A 21001-nucleotide genomic window follows, 5' to 3' on the forward strand; every position below is an offset into this window, starting at 1 on the left:
TTTTAATTAGCAAAGTGACATTCATGTCATTGTATGTTGTTTTTTTCATCTTCATTCTCAACTGAGTACATGCTTAGAGAGAGGAAGGGATATATATCAAAGAGACACATTGATCTGTTTCCTTCCCTATGTGTCCTGACCGGGGATGGAATCTGCAACTCAGGTATGTGCCCTGACCTGAAATTGACCTGGCAACTCTTCAGTGCACAGGAGGATGCACAACCAACTGAACCACCCCAGCCTGACTGTCACTGTATGTTTTTAAGACAGTAGTCATTTGGTCTGTATCGCCATGCCCAGTGATATGGGAAAGGTAGAATGGGTTTTCCAGGTGGAGTTCCAGCCCCAGTGCTGTGCTGTGTATCCCCGAGTCTCCGAATTCTCTCACCTTCTCTGGGAGGAGATAGGGATTGGCCTTGGATGCTGCTGTTCATTTTCCTTTCAATATCTTTGGAAATGCAGATGTCAGTAAAGCTAAATATAAAACATAACGTACTTGGCTCTATTTTAAAATTTGAAAAGGCAGTATGAATGCATGTATTGTAGGGAATAGTCTGTCTATTTTCTCCTTATGATAGTCACAGACTGCATGCCAATGACCTACAGGCTGTGGGGCTGTCAGAACCCGATTACTTATCAGAAAATTGTCCCATAATTACTGTTGTAAAAAGGAAAGTGCTGAAATGAGAGAGAGGTGAATCTTTTCTAAGTATCCTAACCATTTCTTCCCATCTTGACAAACTCACTAATAGAAATTCTGAAGTCATCCTAGAGGATGCGGACAGGGGCACACTTTGCCAAGCACGGTGCTTAGTTCTAAAAGCAAAGACAAGGCCAGGGAGCATGTGGGGATGTGAATCGGACCACCTGAGATGAGATACTGGAGGAGTCCAATACGGGACAGGACAAACGCAGGTTTGCAGGTGTTCATATGAAAAGTAATGCAATAGTCAATAAATAATAAAAGAATACACTCTGTGTTTTGCGTCCTCGCAACTGTGAACCTAGATTGGCCCCACTTTGTATATTTTATTCCTAGAAAACCTTTGGAGGGATGGGAAAGGTAGGCCTGGAGAGGTTTATATTGCCTGAGGACAAGGGTCAGACAGCTATGGTAGAGGAGGGGATATGGGAAAATCAGGGAGGCATTCGATTAGCAAAAATAATTTGAGCATTTTGACTGAATTTTAGAGAGAACTTCTTAACATCGGGGCTGTGAGAGAATTAACCAGCCTCACTCATGTAGTGAGGAAGGCCTCCACCCTGCAGGTATTCAAGGACAGGCTAGATAGCTCCTTGGAGGAAATATGACAGAGGAGATACTGAAGTTTCCATGGCTCCCATACCTTATGTCACTTCCAACACTGAGAGTCTGCAGAGCTAGCGCCGACGTCTTCTCTTCTCCCGCTGTATGTAATTTAACGCATCCTGTCACAACATGTCAGAGTGTAGGTAGAAATGACGGAGGAACAAAATTGGGAAAATGAGAGCTGTGAAATACTAATTTAAAAATTCAGTGAAAGTTAGGTACTGCCCACTAATAGGCATGCAGAGTTGAAGGATCGAATCATTAGGTACTGCAGGCCTGGGATAATGACTAGGAGAGAGAGGTCAGAGCACCTCACAGGACCTCAGAGCAAGTCATACAGCCCGACCTGGTGAAGACAGAATGGGTTTCAGAAATCAGACAGGTCATCTTGATGTCCCTTCAGCAGCAGGTCACGGGGCCTCATTCTAGCCCTTGTCCTGTGACGATGCGGCTTCTGCGTCTCTCCCAATGCCTTCACGCTCCACTTCCCAATTTCTTCTCTTTTCCAGTTTAAAACCTCCAAAGCAGTTCCGAGAGCCCAAGCTAAAGCCTGCAGCAGAAAAATTACAATGGGCTGCCCTGGCATTGACTTCCACGTGGGTCGGTTCTCCTGTGGCCAGGGAGAGCCAAGGCCAGATCATGAGATAGAGAGCATGTCTCCCCTTCCTTCATCTTTTCTTACAGAAGGACCCTGTCCTTTCTAAGACAGACTTTTCTCCTTGCAGCCCTATGTCTGACATTTTATCACCTGTGTCACCCTACACCTGTTTCACCAGGACAATGGGTCTGGCAGACCCAATTGATTTTTAAAAAGTATGTTCTATTTTTGTCAAGGCATAATTTATCCCTTTCGTCTATAGATCTGCAAGTGGTGACTGGTGCATAGAGTCTCGTAACTACCATCGCCATTAAGACTTAGAACTGTTCCATTTTTTTCTCCCCAAATTTCTCCATGCTGTCTAAGAGTAAATACCTACTTCTAGCTCCAGATTCTGGAAGCACTTACAGATTTCTGTCTCTGTAGTCTTGTCTTTTCCAGAACATCATGTAAATAAAAACCACAGAATATGTATTCTTTTAGGGGCAGGCTCCTTTCACTCATCCTAAAGCCTTTGAGATTTATTATTGTTTTGGGTATCAATAATTTGTTCTGATTTATTTGCTTTTATGTATTTACTGTTTTAAGCATAGTTTTCTGTCTTTGGGTGCCCTATAGTTTGTCAACCCATTCCCTTGTTGAAGGACAGTTTCCTTGTTTTTAGTTTTTGGTGATTACAATGAACTCTACTGTATACATTCAGAAGTGGTGAGAAAAGACTGAGGAGATGTTAAGCTGAGCCAACAGTTTGATAGCCATCACCACTAATGTAAAATGTGCACTGTGTCACTGGCATGCATTATATTTGTGGTCTATTCAATTTTTCTTTATTTTAAGAAATATGAAAGGGAGTATTGGATCTACATAAGTTTTAATCACAACATGAATCCCAGTCTACCCATGTGGTTTTAAGTCTCTAAGTACGCATTCTTCTACCACAGAAACTTGAGGAGCAAATGCTGCCTTCAAGGAAAAGTCACTTTATGATATTTGAGTCCTGGTAAGGACATCATGATCAATATCCAACTCTGTGTCTGCGAGTGTGCCTGTGTTACACAGTCCGGATATTTTAAACATTGGCTCAATTAAACAGGTTGATTGTAAAAAGGAGAGCCAACAGAAGCTATTGCCACAAATCCCTTGGAACTGTTAGACAATTAAATGTTATCTCTTTGTAATAGTGATGAAATATAAATAGTAGGATAGAAAAGACTCAAACTATACTTTAATAAAATAATTTTAACAATGCAAAAACAAAACAAAGGAAGGCGTAAGAGCATCTTTTTAATTCTAAGTAATGTAAAACACTAATATTGAACATATTTATGTATTCCTGGATTTGGAACAAACAATTTTTTAAAGAAAATTGGTAAAATATGAAGATAGTTTAAATGTGCGTGGGAGGGAGACAGCTATGCAATTGGCCGGAACTTTCAGGAATCCCAAATTCCGTGAGGAGGAGATAGTGATTAAGAATTGTGGTGTTGATGCAGAGTAACCTGAGTTTAAATCCTATTTTTTCACTTATGAGCTGTGCCTTCTTGGGAAAGTCACTTTACCGTATCCCAGAGGACATAGCAGCTTCCTCCTGAGGTGGTTGCAAGCATGACATGAACTTGCAAATGTCTTAGCTCAGTACCTAGGACATAGTATGTGTTCCTTAGTTATTGCTGCTAATGCCAGGTGACTTTTTAATTTTATTTTTATTCACATCACCAGCTATGACCTAGGACTAGAACTTACTTTGTCATAGAGTTGAGGAGCCAAGACGAAGCCCAGGTATAATTTCCGGCTGCTCCTTTCACAGATGCAGAAACGGAGTCGCAAAGGGCTATTATTACTTTCCAAGGTCCCTCATGCCTTTAGTTCCAGAGCCAGCACTAAGGCCCAGCTGTCTCCTCCCAGCCCAGGGCTCCTCTGCTTCACCAAGAAATAAATGACTTGAGGTCACTAAGCACAGACACACACAGATAATCCTGCTCACTCACTCCTCATCTGTTCACATTTTAAAAGAGCTGATGTGTCATCTTTTACAATTTGTATTTTTTCCAATCTCTAAGGGCAGATTAGGGGCTAGATATTACTCACTGGAAACATTAACCAAGACAGTTAAAGAGACCAGTACATTCTCAAACGATCTCACCTTCAGAAGAAATGTATAGCTGTACTCAGATCTAACATGCTGTCCCAGGGGAGCCTGTGTCAGATTTTGCCCCATTAGCATGCACTTGTCTCATCTACAGCCTTTTTCTCCCTGGAGCATTTAGGAGTTTAAATGTTTTCTATATATAGGGGTCTTTCCTTTTCAAGGTTCTATCAAAGAAGCCCTTACAGTGTCTGAAGGAGAGACTATGATGATGGTTGAGTCTTAATGTTGATATGCACAGACAACGGCTTCATATTTTAAGTCCCCTTGTAATGATGCTAACATTTCCGAGTTAAACGGTAGTTACTGCACCGTGAAATATAAATGAAAGCTTGAGTTTCTACTGTACCAAAGGACTGTAAACAGTCCTACACCTGTGCACAATTTATAGTAAATCAAGCATTCAGAATTTCATTTCAGGTTGAATATCTTAAGTGTCTTTAATAAACATGATGTGATTTGTAAGTCACATAATGAAGCCGATCTAAATAGGAGGTATTTAAAAAGAATAGTATTTATTTAAACTAAGCATCTCTCTCCCCCAGCAGTGCGATTCAGATCATCAGCTCACTCAGTTTTTCTTTAAAGAATAACAGATAACTCTTGGCAAAGTAACACCCACTCAAGTTTGAATTACGTCTGGGTTTTATTAAAGGTAAGCTACTGAAAGCCTTTGAACTTAAACTTCATCAAAATTTGCAAATTATCTGTGGATATGTCTACATGTACAGAGGAATGTGAGCTAAGGCAGCCACTTGAATGAGGAAGAAAAAATAAACTGTCAACTCTATAAAACTGATTTTATCTCGGGGATGAAAATCAATCAATCTATCTATCTATCATTTCTATATAATCAGCTGTCTATCTATCTGAATAGGCTGTTCCCAGAAATGGATTATCAGAGGATGTGGCACACTGTTTCTTGACTGCTGTCTTCATGGTACATACAGAGCAATAGTTTTCTGGGTGTTGGTCTTAATTATAATTGACTTTTTAACACCTAAAAAGATGAGAAACTAGAATAAACCTTCCTAGTTCCTGGTCACTTCTGATCATAAGATTATGAAGCTAATGTAGACATGAATTTGACTCAAAAGGTCAGCTATTGCTTCGTAAAAGTAAACAAATCTCCATTTTATCAGGTCCTACTAGTAAATATGCTGTGACTAATGCACGATTAATCCCTAGCCTCATTGCCATTTCCACCTTTTTATAGAGATGGATGTGTTTTTCATCGACTCCAGTGTCAGAAGTTAGAGATGAGCTATCAAAAGTCTATTCTGTTGTTTTTTTTTCAATTATAGTTGACATTCAATATTACTCTGTATTAGTTTCAGAGATACAGTACAGTGGGTAGAAAATCATGTACTTTACAGAGTGGTCCCTCTGATAATGTTTCATGCACCCACCTGGCCCCATACATGGTTATTATGAAAAGGATGTATTGTATACTATATGAGAAATATTTTAATCAAACAGAAAAAATATGTTTTCGCACTGATAAAATTCTCAAGAAGAGCTTTGCGATAAGTCAGCGTGTAGTCATGCAATGCTTTGGGGCCCTGCTTGAAGTCTATTCTGTTTTGGTCCTGGGGGAAAGTAAGATTATGTTTTAGTCATTGTTAGCTCTGTGACCAATGAGTAATTATTTGTAAGGACAAGTCATTAGAGGGACGTGAGTTAGACCCTCGGAGAGGCAAAGCAGTGCATCAGATGTTCCGCAGTGTACGGAGACGGTAAATTTCCACTTCCCACCCCCACCTCCACCATCATTAGTCAGGTTATGCTTTCTCCCTGCTGACTGAGCTCATCTGGGCACATGTCCCAGGCTGAGGCTTTGGCAACCAGGGCTTGATGTGGCAGTGGCAGGAATCGAGCCCTTGAGTGCTTCTGGGGCAGGAAGCAGAGGGCAGTCGGGAGAGTCAAACCCAAACATGTGAATAGAGCAGCGAGGTCCGCACCTGATGCAAAGGGTCTGAACCACAGGAGAGGCATGGGAGCAAGTGGATGTTGGGGACAATTTGCAGATTAGCCTTTTATTATATAGGATGAGGCTCAGCAAGGCCAATGACTTGCTCAGAACAGATCATAAAAATTATTACTATCAGAGCTCCGCTTATTACTTTGGTTAGTATATATTGATTTATTGTGTTATAAGATTATTTGGTATTATATCTGCATCATGTGGAATAGTATCTCGCTGAAAGTTAGCACTCAGTCTTTTGTTGGATATTATGAAAAACTTCAGCTCTGATCCCAGCACCTCCTATTGCAAGAGGAGGAGGCAGTGACAGAGGAGGACAACTACCTCTCCTCAGGCCACACAACTAGTTAATGTTTTTCCACCCAGGTAACCTGCTCTCTGAGAGCAAGCATGTACTTAATCAGTCTAAGGTGTTCTGTTGAACTAAGGAAATACACAAACACATTGATGAGAATGATAAACTCACTTTCTAATGGGTTCCTCATAATTTTCCTGTTTTAAGTAATATTAAAACAAAGAAATATTAACGAGACACAAACTGACAAAGTGATAACCTCAGGTCATTGATAGCCGGCCAGAGAGGACTGGCTCTGTGGTAATGCCCTGCTTCCTTCAGGTCCCAGTAATTGCAGGCTTTACTGATTTATGGGGAGGTTGGCTCATAAGCAGATTTCCCCCAACAATAAAGCATTGTTTGGTAGAAGCTACGTTCTTTTGTTGGATAATTCACTGGAAATGCATTATACGGGCTTGATAGACAATGATCAGTTGCTTAGAGGGCTGCTATTTGATGGATGTGGTAGGTTATGTGGACACACAGCTATGCTGATTAGATCAGAAAGCCTATTGTTCATTGATCAAGTGGTTTAAGAGAAATGCGTAAATTCTCTGGATGGTGGCTGAATGCACTATCTTAGTTTTACTCATGGGCCAGCTTCTTCGTGACTGTGTATAATGGTCATATGCTGTCACAACACAATGACTATTATCGTAAAGTAACAACCAATGTTTGTTGTGTGTTTTCTTCACGCCAGGTTTGTAAGGGGCCAGGAGGTGACCTCAGGCAGGTTTAGGCAGCCTCCATTCCAGAGAAAGCAACTGAGCATGGGAAGATGAAGTAGATCCCTCAAGGTCACACACCTGCGGAGTGTCAGAGCTCTGACTCGAATGATCCAATTCTGAAGATCATGTTCAACCTTCCCACCCCCATCATCACCCCCTTACATTTTAAGTATCCCAACTCACTAGGCCTTTGCCTACTCTGTGAAAACACTTCAAAGGAAATACACTCTGAGGGCCTTGGAGCTGATAGAAATGGGTTCCATCCAACTCTGATAATCAGTGACTGTAGGAAATTGGGCAAAATGATTTACCCACTGAGAGCCTCACTTCTCTAATTTGTAGAATGGAGCTGTAATACCACCAGCATGATTATATTGAAAAGTGCTATATAAAGTTGTTTAGCACAGGGTCTGGCATTGAGGAAACACAATAACAAAAAAGCTATCTCTGTAACTGGACTTCAGGAGACTAAAATGCTGTTCTTATTTAAACTGCCTCTCTCTCTCTCTCTCTCTCTCTCTCTCTCTCTCTCTCTCTTTATTGATTAAGGTATTACATATGTGTCCTTATCCCCCCATTGCCCCCACCATCTCCCCACTCATGCCCTCACCCCCTGGTGTCTGTGTCCAATGGTTAGGCTTATATGCATACAAGTCCTTTGGTTGATCTCTCCCTCTTACCCCCACCCTCCCCTACCTCTTTTCCCCCTAACAAGAGAATAGCAATTAGAATGAAAAAGGGGAGGGGGAGGCATTTTAAAGGAATAAAATATCTCCATGGACTCTATGTGTATAAATATTCTTAACAGCATGTGCAGTTTGACTAAAAGGATAGAATTATTAGGAGGGTTGTAAGATCTCCTGCTCCTGGGCATGGCTCTATGACTTGCTGAGGTCAAGACAGTATTATTTGATGGTGTTGTAGAGCATGGTGAGGAATATTGATGCGTTTTGTACTTTTTTTGAAGCATCCAGTATTATTTGAGGGGAAGATGCCTGGTGTGTTAGCTGGCTCGGCTATTGGTCAGTTCTACTTAAACTATAATACGTACTGTGTCCTGCAGTGATCTTAAAACCACATGTGACTGCAACCTTTGAACTAAAAAGTGCTGCATGGGGCGGTATCTTGCTGATGATACACATTCTGCAAACCAGACCGTCTCCCCTAGGTATTACCTTACACTATAGATTGGCTTCACTTTTGCTCAGCTCTTGAAAATTACCTGTCTCCGGAGGCATTCCAAGATTAATTTAAAAGAGAAAAGAAAGGTAATTTCTGAAAGCTACTTTAGATGAGAAAAATAACTCCATTATACTGCTCTTCTTTTGATGTCCTTTTGAATGCCTGACTCTTGGCTTTTCGCATTGTACTTTTGTATGGAAGGTGGTGTGATGCTAATAATTATGATGATGATGATGATGATGATGCTGGCAAAGATGACGTCCATTTATGCATAACTCTTATGTTTCAGCAACTTTGTATACCCCATATCTAATCTCTGAGATATGCTCTCCTATTACAGAGAAGTTAAGTGATGTATTAAATCACAAAAGCAATCTTGTGGTAGAGCTAGGATCCAAGCCCAGGTTGGCCTCACTTCAAAAGCCAAGCTTATCCTTTCTTCTCCCTTCCTCCTTTTTTCCTCTTCTTGCTCTCTCATTTTCTTTCCCTTTCCTTCTAGCTCCTTTCTTTTCCTTTTAAAATTTTCTCTCTCTCTCTCTTTTTTTTTTAATTAGACTCAGTGAATTTAAATACTGGCTTGACCCTGCACAATTAATGAGTTGGATATCAATTGAAATTACAAGACTGTTTAATTGAAATCCATCACAAGAAGTTTTCTTAGTTATCGCATTCATTGTCATACGTTAAAATACCCAGGTTTCCATCTTTTGATATATACAAATGAGTATTCAGGTTCCTGTCCAGAGAATTAGTTCACCATAGTCCAGATTTCTTTTTTGCTCCATACTGTCTTCCCATACTGCCAAGTATGGGATCTTCCAAGTCCCAAGATTCCTCCCGGAATGCCCAGATGTGGCTGTAGAACCAGTTAGTGTTTGGGAAGGGCTGAGAGAAAGCAGATTCGGGCCAGTGGAGAAGTGATGCCTCCTAATCTCCTTCCATTTTGTTTAGGGTGCTCTCGAATCTGTTTCCAAGGTGCAAGGCTTTCCCCATGAGCCTTTATGATATCAGAAGGCAGGCCTTAAATGACTCTGCTGGAAGATTTCTCAAAGTTTTACAGTGTCAATAATTTTGAGGAAATGACCTGAAGGTTGGAAGATGAGGATAAGGAGGTTGTGGAATAAGCATGAAATTTCTGCTACGTTGATCCATTTACCATAATCAAGGCTTTACTTAGTGTTCAAACTTTGGTGTGGCGGGCACTGAGTCTACAGATTCAGATTCCCTAGGCAGGCTATATTGAGTTATACTATATATCTCAGATGGTTTAATGATTTACCATTAAACGATTCTTTGTTTTTCTTTAATGATTTAATGAATAACCCCTTCAAATCATTTTTGTTATATTGATGTATATTTTTATTCTACATTAAAATGATCTTTATTTAGTAAAGAGAAGAAAAAATAGATCATCCTACCAAAACTAAATATTACATATGAATAAAAAGTGTATACAAATTTTTTGTCTAGAATAAAGGATTGTTTACACATACTTCCTATATTTGATATTTTTAATTTTCAGTTTTTCCATCATTCAGAAATGTTTATTGGATCACACTTCTTAAGACAGTTGTCAAGTCTCATTCAAATATGTTTAAAAGTCTTCAATCTTCCTTACTGGCAAATATTTTCCACTTAAAAAAAAACACTCCCTTTATTTTTCATCTTTTTTTTTTGACCCAGCCAACATTTTAGAAGACACATTAAAAAATTCTACATTTAGATTTTCAAAATAATGAAAGTGATTTCCTTGTTCCCAGTAAGCAGCACCATGTCATGCACTATTCAACCTTAGAGTTTCAGCTGAAGTCTAGCAAGCATTGTCAGGCAACTGTGAGCTCATCGATCTCAGACTTAGTAGCAGGATCTGTCATATTAAAGTTGGATGGGGCTTCTCCTACCCCATTCATTGGAGATAAGTGAGTGAAAATGAGAAGGAAGGCAGCTAAATTCCCTCTCCTTTCCCTCTCTCTCATGGACGACTCCAGGGTACAGCTTCTCAGAATAGTCTGTCTGGAGGCATCACATGTGGCTCAGCAGAATTGGCTGTGTCTCGTCACAGATTGTGGGCAAGCAGTGGACAACATGGTGATACATTACCTTGTGTTGTTTGCTATTCTTCCCTGCCTCTCATCTGTTTTCCTCACTCTTACTGCCCTGTCTGTCCCTGCACTTCCCAAATAAAGCATGAACACTTAAGTCTTGTCTTTGTTGTTATTGTTGTTTGTTTTAAAGTTCTCCAGGTGATTGTCTAAAAAGTTTGAGAATCACTGCTTTCGAGCTCCTTATAGATTGATGCCTCTGGCCGCAACCTGATGACCCCCCCTATAATCTAACACTAACTAGAAGTCAGCAAGTTCTTGAAGATTGCCACCTATGAACTAAATGCCCATGAAATCTCAACCTAACTTTGTCTAATTACTAATATATAGATGACTCTACATTGAATGTAGAGCTGCTTTTCAAGTCTACCCTTTCCAGGGTGCTAAAAACACCCTGTCAGTATGCAGGTTGCTTGGCGAGCATGGGGAAAAAAGGAGGTTGATCATTTTGAGTGACAGTTCATCTAGACATTGTAAGTTTAATAGGGCTTATGTTACCCCACAACAGAGCACACCTCTCCAGTGATTGAATTCTAGTGGCTCATAAATTTGGCGGTGTTCTCCTCTGGACAGCACTAGATAAAAAAGCCAACACTCTCTCTCCCCTCTACTTTTATAGTATTCTATCGGAACACAGTCAACTTGGCATTGCTAATCTGCGATTTTTGTTGTTCAATCTTTAAATGTGATAGTAACTTTGTGCTTCAAGAAGGTAGAGCAGGCCAGATGATTTTAAATATTTGGACATCAGAAAATTCTCTGGATGTTGAAATTGCCCAGCCTCAGCCACAGGAGTGTTTAAGATTTGTAGCTCTAAGTTCCATTTCATTTTTCTTAGCTTATTTATTTAACTAGACTTTAACTTCTTGGCTAAGGACTATTTCTCTATACATATTGAAGCATGTTGTTGACAACACAAGTGCTTTATAATAATATCATAGTATTCACAAACTGTTTTCAGATACCCTGGTGGGCTCTTAATGATTTTCTAAGCATATGGTACAGTACAAAGCAGTTGTGTGGGAACTGAAAAATTTCTGTTTGTCGTTTTTAACATTATTTAGCTTGGTACTTAGTTTTATGTTGTATTTCTGGAGTTATTAATTGAATATTAGAACATTAATTGAATAGCATAATTTCATTAGATTATAATAGGACAGAATTTATGAATTTAAAAAAACAGTTTATAAATATACACACATATTATGGGAGTAGAAACATTAGTAAAAATACTTAAAGTAGCTGAGACAGAAAGAATGCAGTGAATGTCTAGCTGTGATAAAGACTTATTTTGCAACTTTTGTTATAAAAGGATGGTTAATGGATAATGTCACTATGTGTTTCATGGTATGTTTTACTGTCTCTCCCCCCTCCCCCCAATTTATAGATTGCCTTATTTTGTTTTTTTTTTTTAAATAACTTATTTAGGATTGTAAAATTATTATATATCAGTTTTCCTTATAATGGCAAAAATCAGACGTTTCTTAAATGCCCAAAGATAGGGCACTGGTTACATCAGTTATGCTATATCTCTAAAATAAAGTACTTTTCATAATTTAAAATGATGTTTTAGAAGTATATTTACTAAGATATGCAATTATGCTCAATTGGACAAAAGCAGCATCAAATGATTCTCTTATTGTAAACTAATACGTTTGCCCCCTCAACTATTTTATAAAGGAACAAAGTAGTAGAGATGCCAGAAATAAGAGAGGTGACTTCTAGCAGTGAGATTATAGTGAATTTTTTTCTATTATTTGCCTATTTCTATTTTATAACATAATCATAAAGTGTCATTAATCCAGTTAGCTATTTCTCAAATGGAGCAAGTCAACATTGTACATGATCATCATTGATAAACCATTGGTTTTCCTTTTTGTGTTTATTCTCTGTGAATTTAGAAGTGCCTTTTGCTTTATTTAAAAAAAAAAGGCATATCATGGGTCATGGGTAATAGTTTCGTTAGCTATTGCTGCATAATACCAGCTTACAAGAATAATAGTGTATTATGTCTCATGATGTTCTGGGTTTGGGCACTTCTGTTTGTTTTGCCTAGCTTATTCAGATAGCTGCATTTATTTGGAAGGTCTCCTGGGCGTAAGATCCAAGGTGACTTTAACTCACCTTTCTGGAAGTTTGTACTGGCTGTTGACTGTGGACCCTGGTTCTCCTGGTTCTGGCCTCTCATGGTTAAGCTCGACCTGCTTCCTTACCTAATGCGCTCCAGGCAGCGTTACCAGAGAGCCAGGGCAGGAGTTCAAGGCCTCTTGATTGCACACAGCATCACTTTTGCCATATTCTGTTGGGAAAGCAGGTGATGAGTCCAGTGATAACTCATGGGACAAGGAAATAGGCTTCTCTTCATGATAGGAGGATCGGCAAAGTGTTAGTGGCCACATTTAATTTGCTACAAGGGATGGCCAAACTGTTAAAGGCAGAATCTCATAGTTATCAATAAAAGGTGTTTTGTACCTCTCACATCTTGAAACTATAAGTAATGTCCTATTAAAGTATTACTGAAAAAGAATAGAATGTTTATTAAATCTCAAGTCAGTATTTATGTTATTTTATATGACTTATCTCATTTAATCAACAGAATAACACTAAAAGTAGATACTCTTTTTTTTAAAATTTACAGATAAGAGAAATTAGGTTAAGAGATATTAACCATGTGGCCTAGTACCCGGCTAGTTAATGGTGGAGACAGGATTTACAATCAAAGTCTGATGCCAAAGACTGGATTATTTCCTTCTGTGCCCACACTGTCACCTACAATAGCCACCAGCCACACGTGGCTACTGCAGACTTAAAAATGGGTAGGGTCAGCTGAGGTGTGCTGTAAGTGTGTCAAGTACACTCTGGTTTCTGAAGACTTAATACAGAAAAAGGCGTGTAAAGTGGGTTATATTTTTAGCCTGCTTATATGTAGAAATTCTCTTTTATGTATATTGAGTTAAATACAACATAGTATTCAATTAACTTTACCACTTTCTTTACCAAAAATAATTACAGCAACCTTAAAATCCAAACACAATAATTATTTGGTGTTATTTTAATGAGGAGAACAATAAATAAACTACAACTAATCGATACACACTTCTCCTCACTATTATAATATTTACAACTAGCAGATGGCTTGCCATTTTTAAAAACTTACTCTCTTAATTTTCATTGTGTTGCTCTATCTTTTTTTTCTATATTATTTATCTTGAATTTTTCTCATGTGGGTCACAGGAAAGGCTATAATGTTTCAATCTGCCTTTGTCCCTTATCTATGTGGGAACACAAGATGGACATCTGTGACAGCCCAGCATGCCTGCCTGCCCGTTCTCACCATTGTTCTCTTTGTGCCTTATTGGTTGACCCATTGTTCCTACCCTGATTGTCTCAGTTGAGGAATTATTGCCCAGGGAATTCACCTGTCTTGATGTCAACTCTTGGCTTATTGCGTTACTGGTCCCTTGGCCAAAACCTCAGGGTAGCTGATCATTTGTATCTCCAGCACTTCATTTTCTAAATTAAGAGAAGCAGATGTGTTGTTCCATAAAAGAATGGTTTTCCAGAAATCTCATGTCATCAGTAATTCAGCGATGCCAGTTGTACTAATTCCATCATTCTCTAATGGATTTGTACTTTGTCTTCTTCTGCACCATGCTATTTAGAGCCCCTGAAATCTGGCTGCAGCCTTTGGTACAAACACCCCTCAAGTGAAGCAGCCCTTTGAAGCTGATACCTCCTCTCGTTGGAGCAAAATTGTGTGTGCCAGTTTGTCTGCTTGGTTTGTCAAGTTCATCACGCACAAGGTTAGAGAAACTCATGTGGAAAAAAGGGAGCAAGATACAGAAATTTGAAAATCAGATGCTTAACTGTCTGCCACTTCTGCTGTCTTTCAGGAACTGTGAGGCTTTGCCATATTGTTTGTTTCTTTCCGAGAAGCTTCAGTATTTTGGAAGTGTGCTTATATTTCAAGGGTATGTTGAATTCCTGTCATCACGGCACATAATATTTTCAAAGAGATGATAGCCAAAAAATTCTTTAGGGGCACTCCTTGGCATTTCTTGAACATTAAAAAAAAGCATTTTTTTTTACATCAACAAGAAATAATCTATTTAATATCTAATATCTCTTGCTAAGACAAAGCAGGGAGATATTGTTTTAAAAAATAAAATTTAACACCTGTATGGACCAGGATTTTGTAGCATTTCTTGCAGCATGCAAATTAGAAAAGTGTATTGCTGATATAATACCCAGTGGATTCCTTATGAAGCTTACAGACCCCATTGGTTTCTTTGCTAACTGGCAATGTACCTGTTCTAAAGCATTAGCCTAAAAATTAGAATTTTGTAAATTGCCATGCAAGTTTGCTGAACTAGCAGAATACATCTGTGTCATTTATTTTCTTACGCTGCACTCCCACTTCATTTAAAAGGAAGACGTCCCTTTGAACAAAATTAATTGTTAATTTTTTTCCCAAGCAGGCTCTTGAAAAAATGTGACATTCTTAAGTAGCTAATATGTTCAGAATAAAAATGGGAAATTCTTTGGAAATCTGTTGGCAACCTAGCTTTGCTCTGATTAATAACCCTTGCAAATGTGTGGTTATTATACCATAAACATGACCTTTATAAGAACATTAGAAAAATCAAACTATGGATATGCCATGTCAGAGACTTTTTAAATGTCAGAAAATGTAATGCTTTTAAATTAATGTGATTTTATAATACTTACCTGTTGAGGGTATTTTTGAACTTTTTCTGATTTGGGGGCTTATTAAACATCCTTAAAGGGGTTCTGTCACTGAAAGAGTCAGAGTTGGTTTGAATTAGATACTAGAGCTGAAAAGCTACTTGGAAAGAAAGAAGAACAGGTAAGTATATTTTAGGTTTAGTATCATTAAGTTTGCCAAACATATAAGCTATTTATGACCTCAATTATTTGAGCCCCTGACCAGCAGAGTGGTTGGAGGATGTTTTAATTCAAAGGGTGATGTTTTCTAAACACAATACTTTGGGGATTATTCATGCAAAGAGGGCAGTGGGTAGAGCAGAGCATGCCTGGAAGTTGTTGGAGTTAGTAATAGCAGTTGGCGGTGGATATATAACCATTTCCACTAGGGACTCTTAGGTCTAAGGTGGAACACACACCACGCACAATGTTAGATTTCTATTACTGCGTGATATGTTTACCAGAAACTTGGTGGCTTAAAACAACACTCAGTTATGAGTTCAGAGTTCTGTTGGTCTAAAATCCAGCCCTGATGTGTCTGTGTTTTCTGCTCAGGGCATCATAAGGCTGAAATCAAGATATTGGTTGGACTGAGTTCTGATCTGGAGACTCTGGGGGGAAAATCTGTTTCTGAACTTATTCTTGTTGGCAGAATTCAGTAGTCCCTGTGGTTGGAGGACTGAGGTCTCTCTTTCATTGCTACTGTCATCCTGGGGTTACTCTTAATCTCCTTAACACATGGCCTCCATTTTCAAACCAGCAACAGTACATTGAATCCTTGGGTGTCTTTGTGACCAGCAGGACAATGTTTGCTTTTAAAGGTACATGTGACTAACTCAGACCTATTCTGATAATCTCCTAATTGTGAGGTCATGTCATGTACCATAAACTAATCACAAGAGTAATATCTGTAAAAATCCAAGGTCCTGGGATTATGTAGTGGGCACACCCAGAGACAGGAACTCGTAGGGGCTCTCTTAGAATTCTGCTCAACACACACAGGCACACACCTTCACCTGGACCTTGGGCTTATCATTTCCATTCTCTGGCCTCAGGGTTCTCAATGTATAGTCTGTGGACCAAAAGTATTAGCAATACCTGGCAGTTAGTAAGAAGTGCAAATTAGCAGGCCTTACTCAAACTCAATCAGAAACTCTAGGTTAAGAACAGTCCTCAGCAGTTTGTCTTTTAACAAGTCCTCCAGGTATTTCTGAAGCTCACCAAAGTTTGAGAACCAACAATTTAGATGAGGGTTCGAAAACTGAGGCTGGTGTTAGAGAGCCGAATCTGGCATGGTAACCGTTTTGGTGAATAAAATGTTATTGGAACGCAGTCATGCCCATTTGTTTACATATTGTCTGTGGTTGCTTTCACACTATAGTGATGGGATTGTAGTATAATCCCTATGATCCATGTAGCCTACATATTTTTATTTGGCACTTCATAAAAATAAAAGTTTGCTACTTCTGCTCAGGAAGTAGATTCCTTGATTGCTTAAGTCCCATCCGGTTCTGATTTTGCACATCATCCTGTATGAATCCTCCAGAATTGCATAAGATATATAGAGGCTTATTCTTCTAAAAAGGATGAACCCTTGACAGTCCCGAAAGTGTATTTTCTCCAGACGTGTGCAACTACAATATGTTTTTTATCCCTCTTCTGCACTTTCGGTGCTCTGTCTGCTTTTTTTTGTCTTCATTGGAAATGGAGAACATCTGTTCACCATTCTTTCTTCATTATTTTTCAAATAGTTGAAGGCAATTAAGCCACGCTGGGTCTCTTCTCTTTTGGCAAACATTGCCAATACAGTACCGTTAGCTTCCCCCATTTTTCCCCTTCTCCTATTTGCATACCCTGCTTTGGATATATTATTCTCTGCTTTGGATATTTTATATGCTGTGTGCATGTTTCATAAGTTATTAGACTTGAACATACTTAGCCAATATTTCTGCCTTCTACAAGGCAGGGGAGGGGTTGAGGTGGAGTAAGAGATCAACCAAAGGACTTGTATGCATGCATATAAGCATAACCAATGGACACAGACAACAGGGGGGTGAGGGCATGTGCGGGTGGTAGGAGGTTGGCCTGGGGGGCTTTATGGGGGGGGAAAGAGACATATGTAATACTATATGTAATACATTAAACAATAAAATAAAACTTAAAAAAAATGAAACAAACAAACAAACCCTCCAATAGTCCAGGCTTCAGCTCTTCATTTTGTTGAGTTCTATGTAATTATATATCTTCTGAGCTTACCTTTGCTTGAAGCTCACTAATTATAACCCGTATCCCTTACTTTACATCGTTTCTTTCCAAAATGAGTCCAACAATCAACTTAATGTGGTTAATTCTTACTTTTGAGGCTGTACTCAGGTCAAAAGTTTGGCATAGTGAAGGTTTATACTGGCATGTGCTTTTTTTCATCGGACACCCCATTGGTTCAACGTACTCTAGGTGCCCAACTCTAATTTTACAATCCTTTTCTCATTTGTTGTCCATGATTTCAATACTTGGCAAATCAATCAATCAATCAATGAAATCATTGCAGTCTCTGTTTTCTCTTCTTTTCCTTTCATCATGTTAAATTTAGTCCTTAGTCTTGATATTTTATTTGTGACACTAAAAATATACATGATTGTTGTTTTAATATTTTGGTATTCTTTTATTATTCTTCGTCTAGAGTCTTCCAGAAAACATGGATGTGTGTGGGTGTGTGTATGTGTGTGTGTGTGTCCCAAGTACATGCAGCATGATTGTTTTGTTCTCCGTGGTTTCCTTTCTACGCACTTTATCAGTGATGTACATTTGTGCTCTTGGTATTACAGATTTCTTTGAAGGACAGCCAGTTTTCCGAAGCTTGCCCCTTGAGGTACACCCTGCCATTTCCTTTAGCAGATTAAAGCCTGCTTATTTGAAACATCTCATTACTGAAATAATCACTTTTAATTTAGCAATTGCACAGCTTTTACCTTTTTCAGAAACACAATGAATAACATAATTTGTTCCATGTCAATCAAATGTGCATCCCAATCCCCAGTGCCAAAAATGTAGGTTTTTACTCCTACAATATATTCACATAGGGTTTCGGAGTGTATGACTTATTTAACATAAAAATAATGTTTCCTAAGAAGAATTACCTGAGCACATTCTTTTGTTTTTAGAGAAGGACTTCAGATATTCTGAAGCAGTATTACACTCTGAAATGTGATGGGAGAGTCTGAGTTCTTTGCAAACAGTTCTACTATGCTCTTTTCTGTAACTGGAATTTATCCATCAGTTGAGAACCAACCCAAACTACCCAAATGGAAATGTAGCCAAGAGCAATTCAAACTGCAACACAAAATTAAAAACAAAACTACCAAAAAAATTCCAAATGTCTACCTGGTTTTGTGGCAGTAGCCACCTAAGAAAGGTTGTGTATACAGCAGACTTGCGGGGAAGAGGGAATCTAAAATTATGAGCTTGTGTATAAGGGTAGAGAAGAAAGGCTATTTCTTTGTAGAGCTATTTCATGATTTGGCTATGATACATTGAAAAAAAAAAAGAGCCAAATGAAATTTTGGGTGGACTAATTGAATTTTCCAACTACAGGCAAGACTGCCATAAAAATTATTATCAAGATTTCCTCAGTGCCAGTATGTCATTTAAACTTAGCCTGGAATAGTTGGTGAAAATGTAGCAAATGGACAAAAGAGCCACTCATAAAATTGAGTGGCCTTGATTCTGGTCCATGTGAATACTGTAGCATGTCACATTCTGGAAAAATAGAAGTCAGTCATCACATATGATACTGGTAGTCAAACATCACATATGGCTCTTTGCTAAAGAAGTGGATTTCAAACTATTTTTCTTTTGTTAACATGTGCTAATATTAGCACATTGCATTTGTTTTACTTGGTTGTTCAGGAAAGGATTCCATTTTATTCAATAGGAGAAAACTATTATCCCAAAGGGGAAGCTGAAGAGAATAGAAGTGGGGAAATTGTTTTGCTTATTCCCTGCTGTTGCTTTTGCTTTATCTTTATTTAAAGGTGTTAGGATCATATTTACTATTCTTGGCATTTATCAAGGGATTCAAGAAAGTGGGCAACCAATAAATATTTGATATATGTTTGTGAGAAAGAATGAATGAACCAAAAGAAGTGAGGGGCAGTAAGAGAGATGACAGAGTAGATAGCTGAGAACAAAGCTAAAAAGGGATGAATATGAATTAGAATGTGTTCATTTTTCCACTGGCCAAAAATAATGTTAGTAATACACCCATCCCAGATTCCCAGTCAGTTATCATGTTTTAAGAGTGTAGTAGGCACTGGGGTAGTCTCTACACTATATAATACTTTGTTATGCTCTCGATTGACTACTTCCCAATTTAAGAAATGGAAATACTTCTGTGGATTACGATGAGAGCTTTTGTTTGGGAATGTCCATAGAAGATACCTTTTGGGGCATTTGCCATGCTGTCTATAGGAGGTCATTTCAGTTACAGTTCTGTCTAGGTCAAGTGAGTCATCTGATTTGGATATATGATCATTTCCCCAAATTATTGTTTTTCCCAAATCCCCTTCCATCCTCCCTCAGTTCCTTTCTTCCTTCTCTCCTTCCTTTTTATTTATCACTCTATTTTTAGTACTGTTTCCTATGCCTACCACCACAATGTTCGTACATATTTTGGAAACAGGTATCAATGAATATTTCATGTTCTTACTAGGACCTAACCAAATAGTATTAATGAAATTAAGTATAGTTTGCATTTCCATTTATTCTCTTTAGATATGCTTTCAAATAAACACTGTTTTATTTATTCAGTCACTTATTAATTCATTCACTCAAGAACACGTAAATGCCTATAATTTTCAAAGCACTTTGTTAGGCATCATGGAAAAATATTAAGGTAATACAGACAGGGACACTGCTTTTTAAAAACCCTAAACCAAATGTCTAGGCTATTAATCAAAAAAGTAAGACTCATAAGAGATGTCATGTTTAATGATTTAAACAATAGCATTAATAAAATCAAATTTAATAAAATAATATATCATTTAATTTTTATAATTTTAATAAAATAATAATGAATAAAAAGGCAATTATTATAGTTACTATAATGTAATATTTACTCTGTTAAATATATCTTCATGGAGTCCTTAAAGCATTCCTGTGATGTAGGTATTGTTTTTCTTAACTTAGAGAAGAAACTAAATAGCTGCCAAGTTCCTGAGGACATGAAAACGTTGAAATTTGGATTCAGGTTTCTGATGACAAAGCCTGTTCTCAAAACCACTTAAAATAGTCTGTGGACATTTACAAAAGAGAAAATTGATTATCATGCCAAATGGACAGGGGCAGGCCGGGGCAGGAAGAAGTAGTGTTTCAGCTAAACCTTGAAGGGCAGGGAGGAATTAAATGACACAATTTTTTAAAAAAAATATTAAAAAGTATTTTTATTGCCCTAGCTGGTTTGGCTCAGTGGATAGATAGAGCATCGGACTGCAGACTGAAAGGTCCCGGACTTGATTCTGGTCAAGGGCACATGCCTGGGTTGTGGGCTCGATCCTTAGTAGGGGACATGTAGGAGGCAGCCGATCAATGATTCTCTCTCATCATTGATGTTTCTATCTCTCTCTTCCTCCCCCTTTCTCTCTGATACCAATATAAATATATTTAAACAAAAATGTTTTTCTGATCTCAGTTATGTGAGGAGGCCACCAAATATTATGAATCGGCAAGAAGAGGTCATAATGACACAGAGAACATTGGAGACAAACAGCGAGAACTTGCAAGGTATAATGACTTTTGAAAATGATATGCAGGACAGATCAGAATCATTCAGGAAAATGTGGGCTAATTTCAGAGGAGACATTTCTTACAGAATGTCTCTCCTCTCTTAGCAGGCATT

At 38.3% G+C, this 21001-nt stretch overlaps 1 protein-coding gene across 5 annotated transcripts in view; it reads left to right on the forward strand.

The window, feature by feature from the left end:
• ZNF385D (zinc finger protein 385D) overlaps positions 1-21001 on the forward strand; it is a 575248-nt gene that overhangs the window by 326589 nt on the left and 227658 nt on the right. The gene's annotated exons all lie outside the window — the stretch shown is intronic.

This window comes from Myotis davidii, unplaced genomic scaffold (genome assembly GCF_000327345.1).
Source record: "Myotis davidii unplaced genomic scaffold, ASM32734v1 scaffold962, whole genome shotgun sequence".
NCBI lineage: Eukaryota > Metazoa > Chordata > Mammalia > Chiroptera > Vespertilionidae > Myotis > Myotis davidii.